Source organism: Cryptomeria japonica, chromosome 2 (assembly GCF_030272615.1).
Source record: "Cryptomeria japonica chromosome 2, Sugi_1.0, whole genome shotgun sequence".
Classification (NCBI taxonomy): domain Eukaryota; kingdom Viridiplantae; phylum Streptophyta; class Pinopsida; order Cupressales; family Cupressaceae; genus Cryptomeria; species Cryptomeria japonica.
This window is the reverse complement of record NC_081406.1, coordinates 556,621,113-556,642,215: the sequence shown is the minus strand read 5'-3', so window position 1 is coordinate 556,642,215 and position 21,103 is coordinate 556,621,113. Positions and strand designations below refer to the sequence as shown.

General features: G+C 43.5%; 1 pseudogene; it reads right to left on the bottom strand.

The window, feature by feature from the left end:
• Nucleotides 1–11,100: 11,100 nt before the first annotated feature.
• On the bottom strand, nucleotides 11,101–20,724 carry LOC131038060 (uncharacterized; annotated as a pseudogene).
• Nucleotides 20,725–21,103: the final 379 nt, after the last annotated feature.

Here is a 21,103-nt window from a genome sequence, read left to right as displayed (position 1 = left end):
GCTCAAATATGGCAGCTGCAACCTTCTCAACTATGGAAATAAATTCATACATTTCCTTCAATCAGACGGGAAAATATCTGTAAAGCCACACACACTTCATCATGATTTACCCAAGCGTGCGAAGTAACGGTGAAATGACCAAAATCTGACACCTTCTTAATTATCCATCACTTCCGCACAAGTAGTTCGATGCACTCATGATTACTTTCCATATTTAGAATTTTAAATTGTTGAAAAGGGAATAATCCTTCTTGTCATGCCGCTTTCATTCTCATCCAAAAAGCCTTAGAGTTAGTTTTGAAATGAACTCATGAACCTTGAACCATCTGACAAAATTTCAATGGTTCAAGTTCATTTAAGAAATACAACAGTGGGTGAGAGACACACACAGCAATACCGGGAATGAGCGACAACAAGGACTATTAAATAAGAACCTTGAACCCTTTGAACCGCTTGAGATTTGGTTCAAGGTGTTTGCCCTCTCGGGTGAATAACTTAAGGATCAAGAACATAACGCAGAATAATGCCGTAAATATCAGACCAAGTATATCAGATGTTCTATTCATGATAAGTGTGTGTTACAAGTTACATTCCAAAGTATAAAAGGGTACCGAGGGGGTGCGAGCGCCAACCGTCGCACCGCAACTTCCACCCCTCGGTTGCCAACTAACCAAAACAATTACACATAATTAACTAATGTTATTCCCGTGTACAATAATGTCGCCAACATCATCCCCCCCAAAAAGAAAAGTCGTCTCCAGGCGACTTACAAAAATGGAGATAATGCAACCTATACAATATATCTAAAAGACTAGGGAGGGGGCTGAGAAAACGTCCATGAAGCAGAAGTGTGAGATGTCGGTGTCTGGGTCGCCAAGCGGGCACGAAGCTCATACACCTGCTGAGGACGTGTAGCCACATCCCGTTCCGCCACCAGTACCTTCTCTAAAGTTGTCTTCACCATGTGTGCGGCTTCCAGCAACTCCTCTTTTATATCCACTGCCTCCGTCGCGCAAACCAACCAAGTCTGCTCGGTTGCTAGACGAGTCTCTACCTCGTCCTTCACTGCCCGGGTCTCAGCTGTCTCTGTGCGGGCCATCTCTAGCTATGCCAACAATTGCGCCCTTTCGGCTGCCCATGAGGCCTGCTGACTGGCCACCTCTCTCTCCAACGCTACTCGGGCAGCCTCCCTGACTGCAGACTCCTGCTGTGTATGCCTCAATGTATAATAGGCATCCCGATAGACCTGCTCGATCTCGCGGACAACTACCGTCACCCGACTCTCCACAACGGGCTGACGCAGCCTCCAAGCCAAGAGCATCTCCTCTGTCTCCGCAGTCGGCCACCCCTAAGACTCAAAGCAGGTAGCAAAGGCTGTCGGGCAGCCCACCCACATAAACTGTAGGACCTGCTCTAGCTCCACCACCACCTGCTGCAATGCTTGCGTCTGGGCGGCAGCCACCACCCGCCTACCCCTCGTCACCATATCAACCATGTCGGCGAGATAGGTCTCAACATCCTCCCCCGTCTATGCCGAAGACAGGGAAATCCCTGGTGGAATGGTCACTACTGTATCCTGCTGTGAAGGTACTGCCTCCGCCACCGAAGGTGCACCATCTCCTGGTGCCTACCCAGCAGAGGCGACCTCCCCCACCTCGTTCCCAACTGTGAGTCCATGTGCCTCCCCTGGCGAGTCATCCAAGTCGACTACCTCCGCTCTAGTCTCTCGACATGGTGAGAATACAACAGCTCCCTCCGGCTGTGTCAATGCCATCTGAAACCGCTTTGTGAGCCAGCTCTGCATAGCTTCGAGGTCAGCACGCATCTCCGTGACCGGGGGATGGTTCGCTGTCATCGGCTCCTCCAACAATGAAGCAGAAACTGTCACCACAACATCACTACCCACGACGTCCAACCGCACGTGAGGCTCGACATCCTCCACCTTCGTCGACCCCTGCTCCTCAACGCCCACTACCCGATGCGGTGACTCCTCCGTCCCTGACTCTGCCATGTCCTCGGTAAGTGCCGCTGTGGTTGGGCCCGACGGTGCTCCCTGGTGCTTGTGCTGGAGGGGACCAAGTGTAACAGGCGTATGGCTATGCCCGAAGGCCGGAATACAGGTGTCGCCTACTCCAGATGCTGGCACAGTCGTGCCCATCGGTAACAGAGGTGGGACAAACCAGACTCGTACAGGCTCCTCCGTTGCCTGACTGCTATCGTCCTCCTCATCTTCCACCTCCGAATCCTCCGTGCTGTTGGAATCCCTCCCGCTGTCAGGCTCCCCTGAGGCCGAGGCCCTATCCATCGCCCGTTTCTACTTCGCGGAGGAGTGCCCAATATCCAAGTGCCTCCAATACATTATTGGAGGCTCTCCCGTTGTCAACGGTCCCTGCGGCCGTACCTCCAACTCGTCCTTCGGCACTACTTCCCGCGTGGCCTCCAGGAATAACCCTATAGCGTAATGAGGCATATAGAATGTGCGATGCTAGAGTGTCAAAAACTCATACATACACTCTGCTAGTAACGCAGCCCAGTCATATACGATGCCATTCATCAGCCCATTCATCAACATAATCTGAGGGAGGGCAATGTCCAACGCCCTACCCGACCCCGTCAATCCGCTCTTGATAACATCCATAATGCATCTCTAGTGGCCCTCCGCAACAAAAGTCTTACAGATTCCGTGACTCTTCGTGGCTCTAGCCACGCTGTCCAACTCCGCTGTGGTCAAATTCCAGGAAACTAATTTAATCCACCGCTCCTTCTCCTCCTATGTCATCTTTTTGGCCTTCAAGTCTATTTTCTTGCCCTGGCTGCCCGGAATACCAAATAACCTCGTGAAATCCCTTGCTTTGAAGGATATAGTGACATCCCTCCGGAGGTATTCAAACGTGCTGGTGCATGTATGCCTGTCGAAGGTGTCCACCATGAAGTGTAGGGCACCCTCGTACTCCCGGATAGGGAACACGGGCATCCGAATAGCCCACTCTACTTGTGCCTTCCGGAGGTTTTGCTTTACCAGATCATTATCGGGGGTGTCCTGCCACCATTTGCGGCATTCCAATCCATTCAGGCCTTCAAAAGTAACATTATGTGGCGTCACTGTGTTTTTCGCACTTGCGGCAGCCTGTGGTGCTTTCTGTTTTTGTTTTTGTTGGGCACTGGCATCCATGGTGCCGCCTGCAACACATACTCCTGAAGCTAAAATCCTGATATTGCTACCCCTATCCCTCTGGCTGCTACTAGAAGAAGCGTGCAGCTGTTTCTTCCAACTCCTTTTCCCTGCTGAATCCATCGATCTCCCTGTAACTGATTTGTTTAGAAACAATCTACCCTTCGCAACGAACCTCTATTTTTTTGGTTGCTGCCGTGCGGCTGCTTCTTCTTTTTCTCCCCTGTGTGTGGCCTGTGTGGTGTCTTTTGGCGTGGCTGTGTGGGGTTGTGCGGGCTTGGTCTGGTCGTGCGGTGCTTGGTGGTCGGCCCATGCGGTGCTTGGTGGTGCGCGACGTCTTCTTCCTTTACCCTTCGCGTCGCATGGTGGCATGGTGGTCGGCCCGTGCAGTGCTTGGTGGTGTGCGACGTCTTCTTCCTTTACCCTTCGCTGTGCGTGGTGGCCGGGCTGTGCGGTGTGCGGTGCGGTGTCTTCTTCCTCCGCGAGGGGTTTACTTGCCAAGGTCGGGCTGTGCGGTGGTTTGTAATGCTGAGGCGGTGCTTTATTCTTCCGCGCGCTGCTTGGTGACCACCTTCGGTGGCCCCACCGTCGGTGTGATCACCGCACGGTGGTTCCACCGCACGATGGTTCCACCGTCGGTGGTGTCACTGTCGGTGGTCCCACCGCACGATGGTTCCACCACACGATGGTTCCACCGTCGGTGGTTCCACCGCACGATGGTTCCACCGCACGATGGTTCCACCGTCAGTGGTTCCATCGTACGGTGATGCCACCTTCGGTGGTCCCACCGTACGGTGGCCACTTTCTTTTCCCCACCGTACAGTGGCCACTTTCTTCTTTTTTGAAATTTATTTTATTTCATTTTATTTTTTATTTTTTATATTTTCTTTTATTTTTCCTCCAATTTTTCAATTTTTAGCGGGCTGACTGACTGGAGGGTCCCGGTTCCCTCCGTTCGTGATAGATCTTTAATTTTGACCCGTTGACTGCGTCTGCTATCTCCTTCCCGTCCAGCGTCCACAACTTTATCGCCCCGTTCGTATTGACCTCACGTATCCGGAAGGGCCCTAACCATCGGAATTTGAATTTCCCCGGTTTAATTTCGTTCTTCCCGTTGAATTTAACACCAGCTATCCAGGAATAAAATTCATTCGCCGGAGATGCTTGTCGTGCCACATCTTCTGTCTTTGTTGGGCTGTTTCTGTCGCCCACTGAGCCATCATCCTTCGTTCGTCCAATTTGTTCAAAGCGTACAGCCTCTCCCTTAGGCTTTCCATGTCGCCAAGGCGATTATCGATGGCAATCCGTAAACTCGGCACCATGAATTCAACTGGCACCACGGCTTCCTGTCCATACATTAGCTAGAAGGGAGTCTGTCCAGTAGTTACCTTGTAAGTTGTTCGGTATGCCCAAAGTACTGACGGTAGGCGCTCCTCCCAGTCATCCCTCTCCACTCCGCAAGACTTATATATCACCGACATTATTATTTTATTTGTGGCCTCCGCCTGGCCATTGGCACGTGGGTAGTACGGACTTGAGAATGAGTGAAAAATCTTGAAGTCTGATGTCAACCGCCGTATGACATGGTTCACGAAGTGGCCTCCCTGGTCACTGGTCAACTGAATAGGTATACCATATCGCGTAATGATTTGTTCATAAATAAATTTTGCTGTGCTTACCGCCGAATTATTTTGGAGGGCCCTTGCCTCCACCCACTTGGTCAAGTATTCTGTCGCAACTATAATGTACTGGCACCGTCGTGTGCGGTTGGCCTTAAGAGGACCCACAAAGTCGAGTCCCCATCGCTCAAAGAGTTCTTGTGCATGTGACGGGTTGAGGGGCATGAAGTCTCGCTTCAGAGGTTTGCCCGCCCGTTGGCAAGTGTCGCACCTCATGACCCACTCCCTGGCGTCGTGATGTACCATTGGTCACCATAGTTCTGCGAGGAGCACTTTTTGGGCTGTGGTGTCTGGACCCATATGTCCACCTGCGGGCCCTTCGCGTGCCTCCCTTAGTACACTCGAGACTTCTTCCTCCATGACACAACGCCTTAATATCTGGTCTGACCCCATTTTGTAGAGTAACCCGTTAATGAGCGAAAAAGTCTTGCTCCTTAATACGAGCTTTCTTCGTTCCCCTGGAGGCATACCCTCCGAAAATCGGGACGTCGATAGGTACTCTCCAATCTTTCTATACCACGAAGGGAGTACGGCTATTTGGAACAAGTGTGCATCCGGAAAATCATCATTTACTCCCTCTGGAGGTTCCCCCGATTTAATCCGGGATAGCTGGTCGGCTATGACATGGCTTCGCCCTGGTCTTACCACAATTAAAAATGTGAACTCCTGTAGTAGCAATAGCCAACGACTTATCCTCCCCTGGATAATGGGCTTGTTTACTAAATACATGAGTGCCTGGTGGTCCACGTAAAATGTGAATGGTGTGGCCAGGAGGTAATGACGAAATTTCTATACGGCATAGACCATACCGAGTGCTTCACGTTCTGTGGTGCTATAGTTTTTTTCCACCTTCGAGAGCAACCTGCTGGCAAAATAAACAGGGTGGTCCAGCCCGTGTCCTCCTACTTGGGCTAATGTAGCTCCGATGGCATAGTTTGAGGCATCCACGTGAACGTGGAATTCCTTATCCCAATTCGGGTATGCCAAGTATGGGTGCCCCCATCAACCTTGTCTTCAGCTCTTCGAAGGCCTTGCTCTACAGCTCTGCCCAAATGTATGGTTCCCCTTTCCTTGTCAACTTATCCAACGGGTGGGACACCTCAGCGAAGTTCTTGATGAACCTCCTGTAGTACCCCACATGACCAAGGAAGGACTTTACCCCCGTGACGTCCGTAGGAGGTTCCATTTCTACTATTACCCGAATCTTGTCCGGGTCCATTTTCAATCCTTCTTTACACACAATGTGTCCCAACAATCTTCCCTGTGGTACCATGAATCTACATTTCTTCGGCTTGAGGGCCAACCGTGCCCTCCGACACCTCTCTAGGCACTCCCCAAGAGTTTTTAAGTGGATGCCCTATTCGCTGTAAATAGACCAATCATCTAGGAATGCTTTGAAGTTCCCCACCGACATCTTGTCGAAGATGTGCAAGATGATGCGCTGAAAGGTGGCAGGCACATTGCATAGACCGAAGGGCATTCGGTTGTATGCGTACACACCGTCCTCCACCATGAAGGTTGTTTTCATCTTATCTTCCTCCGCGACGGATATCTGGTTGTAACCAGAGAACCCATCCATGAAGGAATAGATTTCATGTCCAGCTACTTCCTCCAAGATGCTGTCTGTGAAGGGTATGGGAAACGGGTCTTTAAAAGTGACAGCGTTTAGGCACTGGAAGTCTACACAGATCCGGATTTGATTGGCCTCTTTCTTGAGGGAAATCACAATGGGGGACACCCATTCACTTGTCTGCACTCTGAAGATTATGCCCGCTTCCAACATCCGCTCAATTTCGTCATTCACCCGTACAGCATAATTTTTGTTCATTCGGTACGATCACTTCCTCACTGGCTGGGCTCTTGGTACCAATGTTATTCGGTGCACACATAGCTCTGGGGGCACACCCTTCAAGTCCTTGTATGTCCATGCAAAGACATCCTTGTATTCAAGGAAAATTTTGAAGGCTGCGGCCTTCAACACTGGATTCCAGTCATCTCCGACAAGGATGATCTTGGGGTCACTTGTCTCCCCGAGATTCATTTCCTTTAACTTGGCTTCCTGATACTTAATAGGCTCCCCCTTCAGGAATTGGTGTGCCGACGTCTCATTCACTGCTGCCTCCCCTTCCTTATACTCGCCATATTCTGGGGAAAATATATCTGGTTCTTCTTCGAAACTCAATATGTTGCACGATGGTGTAAATAGTTCATAATCTCCCATTTTCCAATGGAAGAGGCCATTCAAGGAGTCCCCATCGTCCCCTGAGCATGCCTCCAGTTCTAACACCCCTTCGTCACTAGGCTCCATGCGACATCCATTTCCACCCTCCGCTAACTGGTTTCCCTCAGATTCCGAGTCGGAGGAAGAGGCTAACTCCTCGCTCACCATCTGCATACAGAGATCGATTACGTACTTCCTCCCGACATTTTCCAAAGAAAGGGTATTCCACTTCCAGTTATGGTTCGCTTTTGCTGCAATGAGCCACCCCCGCCCCAGGATGGCGTCATATCCTTTCTGCTTCAGGGGGATTACCACAAAATCTAGCACGAATGGCTGCGTGCCGACCATCACCTGCTGGCCCATGAGGGTACCAAGGGGTTTAATCCCATGTTGGTCTGCCCCTAGCAGGTTGAACGTAGGGGGCCACAACGTAGGCTTTCCCAATTTTTTCCATGTCACTTTTGGGAGTACATTTACTCTTGACCCTCCGTCCACAATAGTGTCTGTTAAGGTGGTCCCTAGTATACCCATTTCTACCACCGCCGGGTGGCGTCCGCTGTTGACTACCAACAACATGGGGTCGACCGCGGGGCTCACGACCTCCCTAAACACGGGGTTGGTTGTGGGGCTCACGACCTCCCTCATTTTTACTTATGGGGGTACAGAGTTTAAAATAGCCGTTTTTAGCTGCGACATAGTCTCCAGGAGGTCTTGAATTCTCACGGGTACCTCTACCTGCAATATTTGCCATAAGATTTCCTCTTCTCCCTTTGTCCGTGGTGGGATTGCTATCTGGTGACTGTTCTGTCCTTGTGCAGCCATTTCCTTTGTGATCTCGTCTCTGGCCTCCCGCACTCTCTCAGTCTCCATGTGGGGGTTTGGGTAGGCAATCTTTTTAGCCTGTGCCCTTGTGATTGCCAATACTTCTGCCTTCGTAGGTTCTATGTTTAGAAGGTGTAAACCAAGCTTCGGGCAATTTGCGTCCTCATGGTTGCCTGGCCCGCACCATTGGCAGAGATGCTGAGGGTTGGCTTCCTTCGTGCAATCGCGGGCGAAGTGTCCCCACTGATTGTAGGCCCTACATTGAATCATCGGCCGGCCCTTGGCATCGTATTGGATCTGGTTTTTGTTGTTGTTATTGTTATTATTTCTTCCGCCGTCGCGTCTATTATCCCGGTATCCTCTAGATGATGTCGTTGTGTTAGTCTGTTGGCCCGTACCTGCTGGTGCGGATGTTGTGGCCTGCTCCGTGAACAACACCTGGTTCGTGCTTCGGGTTTTCATATTGTATGGGCACTCCTTGGTGGAGTGTCCCATCATTTGGCAAATCCCACAGAATGCCTTCTTCGGGCAAGTACCCTTTGTGTGTCCGTCACTCCTATAGTCTGTACACCACACTTCATTTTCTTCCGTCTTACTTGTACTCCCTTTCATGGCTTTGAATTCTCTCAGCATTCGTTCCATGTCCTTCTGGAGCGCGTGTACCTTTTTACTCGATTCACCACTGCTACTGCTCTCTCCGTCAGAATCTTCATCATCGTTAGATGAATATTTATTACTTTTCTTCTTCCTTGATGTTTTGTATTCGCTTTCTAGATCCATCGCCCTATTATAGGCGTCGTCATATGACGTCGGGGGTACAATCTTCATTTTTTTCCGTAGGGAGGATTTCAATCCTTCCACAAACCATCATTTTTTTAAGCCCTCAGCCGACTGACTCTCCATTTTACCCAACAATTCCTTTAGTCTCCTGCTGTATGCCCGTACTGTCTCCTTAGTACCTTGCTTGGTACTGTATATCTCTGTTACAATTTCGTTGTCATCACGGAGCAACCGAAACTCCTCCGTGAATTCCTTCTGTAGGTTAGCCCATGTGGCCACTTTTTGCTTATCTACATCGGAGTACCAATCTATGGCGACTCCACGTAACGTGGCTGGGAACTGCTGTACCCAGTCATCCTGGTCTGTTACTCCGTTGGCGGACCAAATGGTTTCACATGTACGGCAGTGCCGTAAGGGGTCTTCCTTGCCGTCCCCTGTGAACTTTGGTAATTTTTTTTTGCTCGCCATCCCTGGTCGTCTTCCTAGAGGCGGTTGTGTCTGTGTCTGTGGCCTTGCGCTGCTACCTCCGGTAGTGTTGGTGGTGTGTCCTGGAGGTACGGTGTTTTGCCTGTCGCGTGTGGCACCTACACCTGTACTGTTGCCCTCCCCTTCGTTCTGACACGCTCCTACTCCTGCTTCCCGTTGGTGATCTTCACTCCATGGCGTAAGGGATAAGTTCCTAAACTAATCCCGAGTCTCCTCGACTAGATTTCGCCGTAACCTTGTTTCTTCTAGAAATTCTTCGTGGCTCTGCGTCCTATGATGATCTGGCGACGCGTAGAAATTTCCATCGGCCTCTGCACCTTCCGTGACACCTCCTTGGTTCCCCTCGGGCCCCCCTTCGGCAGGTCATCCTTCGGCAAGTTGCCTCAGCCTCCGTCTACGTTCTACTTGTTGCTCCAGAATCAAAGCTCTCTGCGCGGCCTCCCACTCGTTCGTTTCCGGTTTTCTATTCCTATCTTTATTCAATAGGTTTGGCATTAATTGTCGCACATCTCCATAACTCTCAATTCTTAAATCAAAACATGTCTTTATTAATTCATCTGCTCAAGTACAACTCGTGTCAATGACACTTTTATTTGAAAATAAGAAGTTCACTGTTCAATTCCTTCCTAGCCTGGCGCCATCTCTTTCCGTGTCCTGTCGGCTGTTCTCTTTGTAGCGTTGCAGGATTTGTTGTCGTCGCTCTTCCTGGGCAATCTCCTCCAGGTCGGCCTGCTGTGCCAGCGATGCCTGTGCAAGCAGCTGGGGGAGGTGGTTCATTAACCGGTTTACTACCGGGCTAACCTCCAGCGTTGTCCACACGACACTTGGTGGGATTTCTGCCTCCACCGCTTCTCGTCGAACGTATGTTTGAATGGCGACCTAGAGAAAAATTGAAAATTCTTGCATTTTCGTGTCTTCTCCTGTGTAAAGTTCTGTCCGCACGTTGTCGGCCTCCGGGTTTACTTCACCAACAGGTAGGCCCATTGTGTCTGTGCACCATCCATGTCTTCCACTCCCGAGTTCATCTAGGCAACGACGCCAAATGTTTGCCCTCTCGGGTGAATAACTTAAGACATCAAGAACATAACGCAGAATAATGCCGTAAATATCAGACCAAGTATATCAGATGTTCTATTCATAATAAGTGTGTGTTACAAGTTACATTCCGAAGTATAAAAGGGTACCGAGGGGGTGCGAGCGCCAACCATCGCACCGCAACTTCCACCCCTCGGTTGCCAGCTAACCAAAACAATTATACGTAATTAACTAATGTTATTCCCGTGTACAATAATGCCGCCAACACAAGGTTCAAGACCGCAAATCAACTTAAAACATATGGACCAACACTCGTTATATAACGATACATTGTCGCGACTTACAAAAGCCATTTTGAACCTTGAACCATATAACAAAAAGTTCAACGGGTTCAAAACTTCAAGGTGAAAAACAAAAGCGCACTTGCTCACACAACGACAAAGACCACAAATGACTCTCTTCTAAGCTTTGAACCTTGAACCTTTTGAACTTTTTAGAAAGAGTTCAACGGTTCAAGTACGAAGGAAATCAAACGACCCGACGAAAGAAAAGGCACAAAAAAGGCAACCCGCGAGTATGAACACTCAAAAGAGAAAATTGCGGGGGGGGGACTAACAACTGCATAAGCATTTTTTATCAATGTTGCATATCATACTCTATGATTCATCATTGGAATAATGTGAAGTGGAGAAGAGATTGATCAAATGAATATCAAACAACATGGGGTCCAAGACACAACAAGAGGCAGAAATTGAGAAGAGTCAACTTTAGACTCAAAATATGAAAAGAAAGAACAAAGAAAAAGGGAAAAAGGACCAAGCTCGAGAACAAATAAAATAAAAGTGGTAAAGGTAAAAACGAAATTGAAAATATTGTCATCCCTTTTCCAAAACTAGTTTTTATTCTTACAAACATAGATAATTGCTAGTTTTATAGTTGTTTTCTCCTAAGTAAAAATATGTGAGCCCTTCAGAAACAGAGCTGATGGTAGTTCCAGAAAGTGTGTGTTGACATTTGCATGAAGATTGCATTAATGATATGTTATGTTATCATTGATGTCAATTGAACCGGTAATGATATTAATGATGTTGCTGAAATTGTTGTTATTGTTGATATTGTCTTGTAACCGGTAGGAAGAGCTTTTTGAAGTTTATTGTAAACCGGTATGTAAGTTTGTGAGTTGAACCGATAATCGGAGTAAAAGGTTAAACCCTTTCTATGTTATGTAATCGGTAAACCTTGCAAGTTGTTTTTGTTAAACCCTAACTGATTAAGGTTGTTGAATTGGTTATGTTGGTTTATGATCTGATGTTGAGCGGTAATGATGGTGACACGTAAGGTCATTGTATGAAGACAAGTTCAAAATGTTTTGGCGTGTTTCTTTGTCTAGGGAATGAAAAAAATGTATTGTATCTAATTCAAAGCGCGTGATGAGTTACTGAGCTCGATGAAGCGGTAATCAAGGAGCGGTTGAGGTTTTCTTGATTGATGTGATGAGATTGCTATGAAATCCAATGGTCATGCTCGTACCGACTTGTTTGTAATATCAATGAGAGGCTTAGATTTTTGTTGTGTTACCAACCTAATTGATTTGTATTTAAGGTCGATGAAGTAATTTTGTTTGAGTGTTGGCAAGAGTTGGTAGAAATCAATTGAGTGTGTGGTTGCCTAACCAGAGAATGAGCCTACAGTTTGAGTAAAGGCAGATAGAAGCTTAAATGGATTTGATCAAGCAAATGTAGTGCTATTCAGACAAATCAAGAAACTCCTATTGTTTTCTAACAATTACAAGAGGATTGAAATCCCCTAACCGGGTAAGCTCTAACAAGCTTGGTTATTAAATCCTCTAACAAGATGGTCCATTAGATTGGATTTTCAAATCCTCTAATGAGGTTACTCCTTACAGGGTATTTTCTTCTCACAAGGCATTTGTAGTCAATCCCTTAACCGAGTGATTCCTAACAGGATCAATTCTTAATAGGACTTTTGTAAAAGCTTTAAAAGGCTAGGCTCCTAACAAGGCAAACTTTAGAAGAGTTCAAATATTTCCTTGTGAGTCTCATCTCACCGTGGTTTTTACCTATTTGGGTTTTCCATGTATAAATACTTGTGGCATGTGGTGAATGTTTTGTTGTTATGATCTTATGATTGATTTGATTAATTATTTCTCATAAGGCATGATAATCAAAAGTGTTGAGAAATGAAGCATTTGGATGTTTGCAAGGTTGATGTTGTTCTCTGTTAAGTTTCTATAACAGTCAACCGATATTCTTATATCGATCTTGACAGTGGTATTTCATTGATAAGTTTACTTTGTAAGTTTGAGTTTGAGTTTGGGAAGTTTGTATCAGTTTTTCTAGTTACTAATTCACCCCCTCCCCCCTCTCAGTAATCTATCGGATACTTATTCTTTCATCATACCATCAATTGGTATCAGAGCATCTCAGGTCCTCTAAGATATCAGCCTAACAGCTTGAGGAAAAGGTCTGCTAGATCATGATGAAGAAGGAAGGTTTGAAGTTCAACAAAGATAACTATAGGATATGGAGCGACAAAATGAAGATCTACATTAAGAGTCTGGGAAGTCAATATTGGGATCATGTAGAAACTCAATATATTGCACCTACTAGAACTCTGACTGATGATCAGAAAAAAGAACAACAAGAAAATCATCAAGCACTGGAAGCTATTATCAGTTGCCTGTCTGATGTTGAATATGTAGATGTCAATGGTCTTGAAACTACATATGAAGTATGGAAAAAACTTGAAGAGATTTATAGCAGTGACGAACATGTTAAGATTGCTAAAGAGGAGAGTCTTAGAGGAAAGTTTGATGACATGAAGATGTCTGAAGGTGAGAATATCTGGTAGTATGGTCAAAGGATAAAAGAGATAGTCGGTGAAATTAAGAGTGCAGGAGGGAAAGTGGAAGATGCCACAGTAATCAGTAAGGTACTGAGAACCCTGCTACCGGTCTATGCTATTCGAGTTGCAGCTATTGAGGAGTTGAAGTCCATTGACAAAACTAAGGTAACTCTTGACTCCATCATTGGCAAGCTTACTGCTTTTGAATTAAATGGTTATGATGGTAGTGTACAGAAATCTGAGTGTGCATTTAGAGCTTTTGTTTCTAACCCATATGTGAGAAAAAGTAGAGATACTAGTCATGGTTATGAATCTAGATCCAACAGAGATGTTGATGATGAAGACAGTTTAGTGGACCCTGAAGTATTGTTGGCAAAGCAGTTGCCCAGAGGCACTGGTAAATATAGAGGTAAACTACCTTTAAAATGTTTGGCATGCAACAAGATTGGTCACATAGCGGCTAATTGTCCTAATGGTGAAAATGAGCACAAGAGAGACAAATTCAAGAAGTATAAGGGTAAAGGAAAGAGAGATTGTCTTATTGCTATTGATAGTGGTATCACTGATGAAGAATCTGATGATGATGCTAGTGAAGATATTGTGTTTGTAGCTATTAAGGAAGAGATATCAAACCATAAGGCATTATTATCCAGGATGGATAACTCTGATGCTTGGATCATTGATAGTGGTTTTTCACATCATATGACTGGTGATCGGAGCAAATTTCTTTCCTTGAAAGAATTTGATGGCGGTGTAGTTAGATTTGACAATGACTCACCCTATATGGTTAAAGGTAAAGGAGTTATTTCTCTTAATGGGAAGAGCAATGTAGACGATGTCTATTGGGTTGAAGGACTAAAGCACGATCTTTTGAGTGTGACACAACTTAATGACAAAGGATACCCACTGTAATTTAAAAATGGTATGCACAAAATCTTTGACAACAAAGGTGAATTGATTGCAACCGGGAAACAAACTAAAGGTAACTTGTTTCATCTCAATTCTAAAGTTAGTAACTGTTTTATTGCAAAAATAGATGATAGTTGGATTTGGCATAGGAGATTTTGTCATATAAACTTTGATAACATTGTTAAAGTGAGTAAGTCCAAGATAGTGAGAGGTTTGCCTCAGTTAGACAAATCGGTTAATGCTCTTTGCAAAGAATGTCAGTTAGGAAAGATGACTTCTTCAACTTTCAAAATCAAATCCTTCTCAGCAGAGCACTTCTTAGATTTGGTTCATACAGATCTTTGTGGACCAATAAGAACAAAAAGCATTCAAGGTGGTAGATATTTCATGATTCTCACTGATGATTGCTCAAGGATGATGTGGGTTACATTCTTGAAAGATAAGTCTAAAGTTTTTGGCAAGTTCAAGGCATTCAGGGCCTTAACTAAGAAAGAGAGTGGTAAGAAGATAAAATGTATGAGGACAGATCAAGGCGGTGAATTTACTTCTGAGGAATTCATTAGGTACCGTGAAGAGAATGGTATCAAATGACATCTTTCTGCATCAAGGACACCACAACAGAATGGCATCGCAGAAAGAAACAACCGGTCAGTTGTTGAAGCTGCTAGGACAATGTTGATACAAGGAGGTGTTGCGAAAAACTTTTGGAGAGAAACTGTCAGCACAATTGTCTACACAATGAATCGAGTTCTGGTAAAGAGAGGCAAGGAAAAGACTCCTTATGAATATTGGTATGGAAGATCACCTAATGTTAGCTATTTTAAGATATTTGGAAGCAAATGTTTTATTAAGAGAGGTGATTACATTAGTAAATTTGAGGCTAAGAGTGATGAAGACATATTTCTTGGCTATTCCACCAAGAGTAAGGCCTATAAATGTTTTAACAATCGGACACAGAGAATTCTTGAGAGTGTTGATGTTCGAGTGGATGAATTTCTTGAAGTCTCAGAAGGAACCAGTTCAGAGAAAAAGGATGAAGATCCTTGCATTTTGTTTTTGGAACCAAAAACTGTGAAATCTAAAACCGATAAAGCAAATTCTGATGCAATAGTCCAATAGGAACAAATAAATTCAAAAGAAGATGATGACAAAGAAGAAGCTGAACCTGAAGATAATGATCATGTTATTCCTAGATATGTGAGACTCAATCACAATCCTGAGCAAATTATTGGAGATAAGGATGCTAGAGTACTAACCAGAAGAAAAATCAGAGAGAATTCTTGCATGATCTCCACCATTGAACCAAGAACTGCTAAGGAGGCATTTGGTGTTGATTATTGGGTTAAAGCTATGGAGGAAGAATTGGATCAAATTGAGAAGAACAACTCTTGGACCCTAGTACCCCGACCGGTAAATAAGAATGTTATAGGTACTAAATGGGTATATAGGAACAAATTGGATGAACATGGTGTTGTAGTTCGCAACAAGGCAAGATTAGTGTTCAAGGGTTATGCTCAAGAGGAAGGAGAAGATTATGGCGAAACTTTTGCACCAGTAACAAGACTAGAAGGTGTCAGAACTTTACTTGCATTTGCAACCCATAAGAAGTTCAAGGTATATCAGATGGATGTTAAGTCTGCATTTTTTAATGGGATATTAGAAGAAGAGGTATAAATAGAGTAGCCATATGGTTATGCATTGACTGATGAGAAAGACATGGTATGCAGATTGCATAAGGCTTTATATGGATTAAAGCAGACACTTAGAGCATGGTATGAAAGGCTTCATACACATCTAATGAAGATAGGATTTCTGAAAACCAATGATGATAGTAACATATATCTCAAGTCTGAATGAGATGAAATACTAGTCAGTGAAGTATTTGTTGATGATATTATATTTGGAGGTAATGATGTCATGAGCAACAGTTTTGCAGATGAAATGAAAAATAAATTTGAAATGTCTTTAGTAGGGGAAATAAAAAATTTCATAGGCTTGCAGATACAACAAATGAAGAATGGTATTTTCATTACACAGTCTAAGTATGTGAAAGAGGTTTTGAAGACATTTGGCATGAGTGACTATAAACCAGTTGGGACACCAATGGTTACAGGTTGTAAGTTTTCCAAGGAAGATGAATCTAAGTTTGTTGATGAGAAGGAATATAGGTCAATGATTGGCAAGTTATGCTATGTTGTTCACAACACACCGAACATTGCCCATGCAGTTGGCATAGTTGCTAGATTCTAGAAGAATCCTAAGGAGACACATTTGATAGCAACCAAGAGAATCTGTAGATACCTGAAAGGTACTATTGACTATGGATTATGGTATCCATATGGAGGAAACTTTGATTTGAAGGCATACATAGATGTTGATTGGGCAGGGAATGTTGATGACCGGAAAAGCACAACCGGTGGAGCATTTTTTCTTGGAGGAAGGCTTGTTTCATGGAGTAGTAAAAAGCAAAGTTGGACTTCACAATCTGTTGTTGAAGTTGAATATGTTGCAGCTTATATGAATTGCACGTAGGCTATTTGGATGAGGCACATTTTGGAAGGTTTTAAGATGAAGATTTCAAAACCTATAAAGATCTTATGTGATAAGACAAGTGTCATAAATATTTCTAAGAATCCTATTTTGCACGCATGAACCAAACACATTGAATTGAAGTATCATTTCTTGAGGGAAAAAGTTCAGAGTAAAGATTTTATCTTAGAGCATGTTTCTACCAAGGAACAACTTGCAAATATTTTTACCAAACCTCTGCCTAAGACCACTTTTGAGTATCTTAGAAGTCAGTTAGGGGTTGTCCCTCTTCACAAAGTCAGTTGAACATGATTGACTGCATCAATCCCTGAAACACTTGCAAAATTTTACAAGGGTTGATGTAGAAGTGGATGTATTCCACAGGGGGAGCATCAAGTTGTAGTATGGTGTTGATGCATAGTGAAATTTTTATATTACATGTTTTACTTTCAATTTGGCATTGTTATCAAAGGGGGAGAAGAATTATGTGATTATGAGAAGAAAAACTAGTGACAGACTGAAGACAGAGAGAGCATGTGAATACTTGGTAATGTAAACTAGGATTCCTATTCACAATCACAACAACAAAGCAATGGTGTTGATATTTTGTATTACCATCAATGCCAAAGGGGGAGATTGTTGGCATTTGCATGAAGATTGCATTAATGATATGTTATGTTGTCATTGATGTGAATTGAACTGGTAATGATATTAATGATGTTGCTGATATTGTTATTATTGTTGATATTGTCTTGTAACCGATAGGAAGATCTTTGTGAAGGTTATTGTAAACCGGTATGTAAGTTTGTGAGTTGAACCGGTAATCGGAGTAAAAGGTTAAACCCTTTCTATGTTATGTAATCGGTAAACCCTACCAGTTGTTTTTGTTAAACCCTAACCGATTAAGGTTGATGAATTGGTTATGTTGGTTTATGATTTGATGTTGAGCGGTAATGATGGTGAACGTAAGGTCATTGTATAAAGACAAGTTCAAAATATTTTGGCGTGTTTGTTTGTCTAGGGAAGGAATAAAATGTATTGCATCTAATGCAAAGCACGTGATGAGTTACTGAGCTTGATGAAGCCGTAATCAAGGAGCGGTTGAGGTTTTCTTTATTGATGTGATGAGATTGCTATGAAATCCAACATGTTGATATGTGGCAACAGATCAACAAAGTATTGTACACTCAGCAAAGTAATGTTGATGAAAATCGACATTGTAATAAAACCCTAAAAAGATCGACTTTGTTGCCCTAAAAATGCATGTTATAAGCGGCTGGGATGCTTAAGGCATTGTAAGGTTGATGTACTATTTTTGTTGGATAATAAGAAAGATTGGACGATTGTGTATGGTGGACGTAACCCATTCTAGGTGAGCCACATTAAATCTCTGGGTTATCCGTGTCCTATTTTATTTCTTTATCTTTTGTATTTAAATCTGCATATAATTGTTAGTTCATCTTTGCTTCGGATCTGCTTGAAACCCTAACACAACGGTCATGCTTGTACCGAGTTGTTTGTAATCTCGATGAGAGGATTAGATTTTTGTTGTGTTACCAACCTAATTGATTTGTATTTAAGGTCGATGAAGTTGTTTTGTTTGAGTGTTGGCAAGAGTTGGCATAAATCAGTTGAGTGTGTGGTTGCCTAATCAGAGAACGAGTCTGTAGTTTGAGTAAAGGCAGATGGAAGCTTAAATGGATCCAATCAAGCAAATGTAGTGCTATTCAGACAGATCAAGAAAATTCTGTTATTTTCTGACAATTATAGCATAATTGAAATCCCCTAACCAGGTAAGCTCTAATAAGCTCAATTACTTATTAAATAGTCTAACAAGGTGGTCCTATAGATTGGATTTTCAAATCCTCTACTGAGGTTACTCCTTACAGGGTATTTGCTTCTAACAAGGCATTTGTAGTCAATCCCTTAACTGGGTGATTCCCAACAGGATCAGTTCTTAACAGGACTTTTGTAAAAGCTTTAACAGGCTAGGCTCCTAACAAGGTGAACTTCAGAAGAGTTCAAATATTTTCTTGTGAGTCTCATCTCACCGTGGTTTTTACCTATTTGGTTTTTCCACGTATAAATACTTGTGGCATGTGGTGAATGTTTTGTGGTCATGATCTTATGATTGATTTGATTAATTATTTCTCATAAGGCATGATAATCAGAAGTGTTGAGAAATGAAGCATTTGAATGTTTGCAAGGTTGATGTTGTTTACTGTTAAGTTGCTATAACAGTCAACCGGTATTCTTATGAGTATTGATCTTGACAGTGGTATTTTATTGATAAATTTACTTTGTGAGTTTGAGTTTGAGTTTGGGAAGTTTGTATCAATTTTTTTAGTTACTGATTCACACCCCCCCTCCCCTCTCAGTAATCTACCAGATACTTATTCTTTCATCATACCATCAATGTGTGCCCTTGGACAAAAAACTTTACACGACCTTTAATTTCAGGTTCCTTCCTACGAGGAGCCTTATCTATGGAATCTTGTGTCATAGAGTTGATTGGCATCTGAGCTCTTAAGCAACCAGGACAACCTTGTAGTGGGATCTCTTGAACATGCCATCTTAACTCTTGGCTTTGGCGGTTCAAAGTAGCTTTAGGTGATACTTTCAATAATGTAGGATCCTCTGGTAATTTTGCAACAAAAACTACATCTCTAAGAGGTTTAGGCAAAATGGATTGGCTACATATTGTATCATTAAGGAGAGTAAGGTTCCACTTTGACGTGTGACCAATCGAACCCTCAAAGTTACAAGAATAAAATGGGTCTGAGGTTGGTATTTCAAAATTGTCAGAGGATCTTCTCACACTAGAGTTCTAATGTGAAATAAACCCTTCCCTAGGCTACTTACAATGGCCTCTTGCATGATAGCACTCTTGATGCCAGCTGAACCATCAAGTCGAAATGAAAACTCATTATCCTTAATGCTGGAATATTTTGGGGAAGTAGTCTTCAAGAACAGTGTACCCTGAACTCCTATCTTTTTAAGTATCGATTCTTTGAACTCGGAATTGACCTCCTCGTGCAGGTATAATAGAGTACCTTTGTTTGTAAATGTTGCCCCTGCAATCAGAGCTTCCCCTGGAGGAAGAGTTGATCTAGGTGATGTTTTTTTATGTTGTTTGTCCACTCACTAACAATTCAAGGCCTCCACGCCCTTTTGTGCTAGCAGGTTCTATAGTTGCTCCAAATTCAGATGGATCCAAACCTCCACCAAAGGCATCATCTAGACCTTCAAATGCCTCAGCTAATGAGGTCTGCTCATTACTCAACTCAATTCCTCCATAGTCTCCTTCAAATCCCTCCACTCCAATAAATGTGGACTCTGTTGTTGAAATTGTTTTCAAGGTTGTAACTTCCATCTTAGCAAGATCTAATGTGACATCAGATGGTGACTTTATTCTTTTTAAATCCACCTGCAAGTTCGTCAGTTTTGTTTATAGCACCGTTGACTACAAATGGATCCTCATTTGTTGGTTTTTCAGCTGATTTCTGTTGTGAAGTCTGAGTTGCAGAGCTCTGTGGGGTAGGAATAAGAGTTGCTGCCACCTCATCACCAACAGATAAGGTCTCTTCTGGCAACTCAAACAGAGCCTGTGAGAGAACTTGTACATTTGGCTGGTGCTCAAGAGACTGCCCTTCTAGTTGGTTCCATCTTTCTGCACCACGTACACGATTATCTGCATCTATTGCAGAAAGAACCATTTTTGCAATACCCTCCCCATGCATAGGTGCCAAAATAGTTGCAAGTCTTATGCTACTTGCCCCACACAAAACTATATCTAGGGCCATGTAAATATTTGTATACTTGCGATGAAGCTTGTCAGGAGTAACATCAACACCTCTACAAGCAGCCACAACTACATTCACTGCTTGATTTACTATTCCACTACATTTAACTATATTGTTTGTAGTATCAACATGATCTGCAGTTGCAATACCCAGAACATAGATGTTGTTCACTAAACGGTATACTATCTGATATTTTCTCTCCTTTCCAACTATTACTTGCCCACTTGAGGCTGCCAAAGGATCATCACCAAGACTTTGATCACCATCATCAGCTGTAGTACTTTTTCCACTTGCAAAGGCAAGGCAAATGGCTTTAAAACTAGATACAACTACCAATGCTCTTGCAGGAGGGAACCATTCATGGGTTTGAAGCATAATGTCAGGTCCTTTCAATGGTTGTAGAGAAAGTCGTAGGCATGCCATCCTACCCACCCCTAAACAACAGTTCCATCAAATCTAAGAGCTTTAGGTTGTAACTAGCAAATTATGTTGCACAATAAAACCACCATTTCATATAGTTAGACTGAAGTGATATAGGCGCCATGCCCCATAATGATCCTATAATGGTAAGAAGGGATATATGCAACAAAAACACAAGTCAATAGAAAAGATTCCATGATACATTTGTATGCTAGAACTAAAAGCAAAAGGAATAGCAAATGTGACATAACAAAGCCTTGATATACTAACTTCAGCATTGACATATATCATTGACCAGAGGTAGCATGGACTGATTTTTAGCACGGTTGTGTGATACACATTGACATTGGTTTGAAAAAAATAATAAAAGACAAAAGACAAA